Source organism: Lagenorhynchus albirostris, chromosome 3 (assembly GCF_949774975.1).
Source record: "Lagenorhynchus albirostris chromosome 3, mLagAlb1.1, whole genome shotgun sequence".
In the NCBI taxonomy this organism is placed as follows: domain Eukaryota; kingdom Metazoa; phylum Chordata; class Mammalia; order Artiodactyla; family Delphinidae; genus Lagenorhynchus; species Lagenorhynchus albirostris.
Genome location: NC_083097.1, coordinates 147,843,410 through 147,848,557, shown reverse-complemented (window position 1 = coordinate 147,848,557; position 5,148 = coordinate 147,843,410).

Here is a 5,148-nt window from a genome sequence, read left to right as displayed (position 1 = left end):
CCCATTGCATTTAGAGAAAACAAACTCTTCCCCAATGCAGAGAAGGCCCTATATAACCCAGTCTGCCCCAACCTATTCCCTGTCCTTCCTCACTGGCTGTGAGGTGGGATCACGGCAGCCTCGTTGCTATTACTGCCTCAGGGCCTTTGCACAAGATGTTTCTTCTGCTTAGATCACTCTTTTTCTAGATCTTCACACACACACACCTCTTTCTCAGCCACATCCCCAGAGAAGCTGCTCCCTGCCTCCGTCACCCCCCGAACTAGAAGTAACTTCAGGTTACTTCTGAGTACCACAGTCACCTCACACTGGTTCATTTACCTGAACAGCACTTCTAACACTATCTAGATATTTTTTTCTTTTTAAAAAACACTGTGTTTTTTGTTGTTCCATTAGATCAAGAACTCTGTCTTGTCACTGCTGTCTCCCCAGATTAGTGTCTGGCATATAGTAGGTGCTCAGTAAGTATTTTTTGGGCACATATGTGTGTGAGTGGTGGCTGAGGGGGCTGGAGAATGGGTTTAATTAAGCTCATGCATCTGCAAATGGGAGGCAAACTTCTCCAGAAACAACGGAGAGGTTTGAGGTCCTCCAGATGAACAGTTCAGGCAGCTGAAACTAAAAATGCAGATGGGATTAGTCACCCTCGGAGCCTGGTAACACTGGCACCAAACGCACTCCCCATCCAAACATATCACAACACTGCGGGCCCCTGCGTTGTCAGGGCCCCAGGTGGCAGCTCTGGCATTTGGGAGCTGGCAGCAGCTGAGCAGTGCGGGTATGGGGTGGGGGGGGGAGTGGGGGGGAGAGGCTGGGGGGATGGTGTGTGGAACAAACTACGTCAAGGGCCACGGACAGGGTTGCCTGGCCTGGGGACAGGCAGTGGTGGTGGAGGAGGGGAGGGCTTCCTAGCACGAACCTTGAGAAAATTTGCCTTGAAGAATGAGCTCAAAGTTGTTGAAAAAGAAAAATTCCACCGCTAAACCGAAGCAGACCACTCGGTTGTGAAATACATTTCCACGACACTTTGCCTGCTCAAAAGGGGAAATTCTCTGCTTTGTTTCTTTTTGGTTTTATAACAGCTTTATTGAAATATAATTCACATGCCGTATAATTCATCCATTTAAAATGTATGATTCAGCGGGTTTTTGCTATATTCAGAGTTTTTCCATCATCACCACAATCCGTTTCAGAACATTTTCATCACCCCAGAAAGAACCTCCAACCTGTTAGCAGCCCTCCTCCCCTCAGCACTAGGCAGCCACGAATCTACTTTCTGTTTCTATAGATTTATCTCTCCAGATACTTAACAAATGGAATCGTATGGGATCTTGTGTGACTGGCTTCTTTCATATAGCATAATGTTTCCCAGGTTCGTCCATCTTATAGGATGTATCAGTACTTCATTGCTTTTTTTTTTCTTTTTTTTTTGCAGTATGCGGGCCTCTCACTGTTGTGGCCTCTCCCGTTGTGGAGCACAGGCTCTGGACGCGCACGCTCAGCGGCCACGGCTCACGGGCCCAGCCGCTCTGCGGCATGTGGGATCTTCCTGGACCGGGGCACGAACCCGTGTCCCCTTCATCGGCAGGCGGACTCTCAACCACTGCGCCACCAGGGAAGCCCGACTTCATTGCTTTTTATGGCCAAATAATGTTCCATTGTATGGATAGACCACATTCTATTTATTCATTCCTTGGTTTACGGACATCTGAGTTGTTTCCATTTTGGGGCTATTATGAATAATGCTGCTATGCATATTCAACAAGTTTTGTATGGACATATGTTTTCATCTCCCTTGAGTATATATCTAGAAGTGGAATCTACTTTCTTCTAAAAGGAAAAAAAAATCCCCCAAGTCAACATATGTATAGGGAGAGTGGATTTAAAATATCACTTGTAGCTGTGACAGAACAAGGGAACTTCGTGAGCATGGGGGTTACAGCTGCGCCTGGCACATACTAGAAGCTCAGTGAATATTTTCGAATGAATGCCCAAAGGCTTACTCATTCTGCAATCCCCAGTGGAAAGGCCCAGGGTTGGAAATGCGGCAAAAATGGCTCTCTATCCATTCATCCATTCATTCAACAAATATAGTGACACAGAGTAGTTCATTCAATGTCATTTGAATTTAATCAACTGTTGAGAGTTTCTTGGACAAAATTGGAGAAGTCCCTACCCCTGTGTGTGAGGAACTCCGTCGAGAAGGGAATACAGACAAGTAAACAGCACCGTAACACAGGAAGAGGCCACTTTCCTTCCCCTCTCATTTTTGGTGTTTCCTTTTTGAGCCAGTGATACCTCCCCTAAATTCTTGGTGTGGGGTTCCTCTTATCCTCAGGGCAGAAGCAGCAGTGGGGAGAGAAGCTCCACCTTCAGGGGAGCTTGGTCCGCCTTTAAGGACCTATCCTTGGGTGCCCTTATACCTTTTTGTCTGAAATCAAGGACCTACCTTAACTCGTTTACGGAATGAAGGGCATCTTGCCTAATGCCTTTTTCTGACTGTTGACCTGTTTCCGCTGTCCTCCTGAGAACAGCCTAAGCTGTGTAGGAGCCTTGGATTCAGAGATGAACAAAGACAGCCCCTGTCTACCTGGACCTCCAAGCCTGATGGGCAGGACACATGGTCCACAAGCAGCCCAGAGGGACAGACTCAGATGGGGACACTGGCGCTGGACCTGCCTCTGGGCCTTCTGTCTGAGAATATACAACTTTCTATGTTTTATTAACTTGTCAAATACATTCTTACATCAGGTCCCAGTATACTTAGAGTTTTCATGTGTATCTTTTTTTTTTTTTAAAAAAAGAAGATATTCATTTATTCATTCATAAACATTTATTGAGTACCTACTATGTGCCAGGTCCTCAGTGCAAAACAGAGATAAGTAAAACTTTACCTTGAATTGTGAATGCCTCACAGTCCAGCAAGAGAGAAAGACAAATAAATCCCAGGGAGCCCTGAGTATGTGCTGTAATGGGGGATGTACAGGAGATATATTATTTGTATTCTATCTCACATATAATTTTCTCATTTAGAATATATTGTTACACCCATATAAATCTTATATATTACTTTAGTCATGTATCTTACATATATTCTGTTCTCATCTGGGTTATATGTAATTATATGTATTATTTTTGCTTTTAAATTTTATGATTTTACTTCTCAAAAGATCGTCTATAGCTTTCTACTGTATCTCTGAGTTTTATGTTTTTAACAATATAATCTTTTTAAAAAAGTGCTTTTTTCCTCATGATTTTAATGGTAGTGCATTTTCAAAGGAGAAAGTTTAGAAAATATAGAAGAAATAAACACATAAATAAAAATAGCTTCTCATCTCCCACCACCCAGAGACAGGAATTGTCTACCTGCTACTGTCTTTCCTTCTAGTCTTTTTTCTAGGCTATATGCAATGTTATGGGTCTTATTATAAGAGTGGGACACGCTCTTATTAAGACACATGGTATTTAATTTTAATGAGATTGGTAGGGGTGCAGGTGTCTCCGAGGATGAAGCATCCACACCTTCGTTCCCAAAGAAGGTCTTGATTTTCTTCCTCTCTGGGTCCCCAATCACCCCATCCTGACTACTAAATTAAGGAGCCCAGGGCATAACCCCATGGCGGCAAGGGTTTCTGGCAAGCCTGGGACTAGGGTTCTGAGGCTGTGCCCAAGGTCGGGGCGTCAACCTGGCTCCAGAACCTGAGCCCTTGTTCACCCTGGGGCGGGGGTGGAGGTGAGGGGAGAGCAGGTGAATTACTGGGGGTCTGGGGGAGTGTGCCACTGCCCCCCCCCAGGGCCTTCTAAATAAGGCCCTGGAATCTGCTGTATCAAGAGACAGCCGAGAATCCACATGGCCCCAGAGTGACTTGTGTGGGGCGGGGGGCACTGGAAAGCCAAGACCCACCACCCAACATTTCGCTACCCTCCAGCCTCTTTGAGAAAGGAACTTCTCGGAGAACAGTGCGTGACGTACACGCAATATCATCCCAGCCTGGGAAGTGGAAGTTCTGGTTCTCTTTGTTGAGCGGTGGTGGCCTCACATGGTTCTAGGCGGTGGGTTGCTCAGCCCCCTTTACAGCGAGGTGGAAACTGAGGCTGGGAGAGGTGGGGTGACGTGTCCAAGGTCACGCAGGGTTGAGGTGACCCTAAGACAGGCACTGTTAAGCCCCCCGATGCTCTCCTGCCCCGAACCCGGGCCGTCCTGGGCTCTGTCTGCGGCTCCCTTCTCTGCAGGCACGGAGCATTCTGTAGGGTAAATTTCCCAGCCTGGGTCCCCACCTCCTCGCCTCCTCCCTCCATCACAGCACAGGCAGGAAACACAGGCACCCCGTCTCAGCTTCCCAGCAGCCCCGGCCGTGGCCTTCACATACAAATATTTATCTAGTGAATTAATAAACACAGAGAGAGCAGGCCTGCAGATAAAACCAAGCTGGAGCATAATCCTCGATACAGGTTCTCCTGGAGGTCTCTATGTGCACAGCCACATGGCACTGTGTGTGTGTGTGTGTGTGTGCTGGTGGTGGAGGTGAATAAAGAGTTGGATAATGGAGTGCAGTGGTTTGACATGTGGACTCTGGAGCCTGGCTGCCTGGGTCTGAGTCCCAGCCTCTCAGCTGTGTGGCCTTGGACAAGTGACCGCCTCTCTCTGTGCCTCTTTCCTCCTCTGTGAAATGGTACCATGGTCAATGGTCCACACCTCCTAATTCACGCAACAGTGCTGGTACTAGAGTCAGCACAGTGCCCGGCACATAGCAAAAGCTTTTAGAGTGAAACAAAATATTGGAGAAACTGAGTCAAGATTCCGAGATGAAGCAACTTAACAAGAGAGAAGCCACTTGCACCAGGAAGCTCCCCAGAGGAGATAACATCTGGAATGTTCTGGAATTCTGCCTAAAACCCCCCAGTGGCTCCTCGGCTGTCCTCAGAACCATCTCAGAGAGGGTCTGTTTATTGCTTCCATGGCTCACAAGGCTCCACGCTGTCTGGAACCCAAATTAACCTGTGGATTTGGCCCCCACGAACGTGCTCTGCTTGCATCTTCCCCATTTGGCCTCCCTATCGCCCTCCCCCCCAGCAGTGGTTCCAGCCCACAGCCCCGGAGCTGTTTTTGACTGCCTCTTCTTTCTCTCTCATACCCTGCAGGCTGTA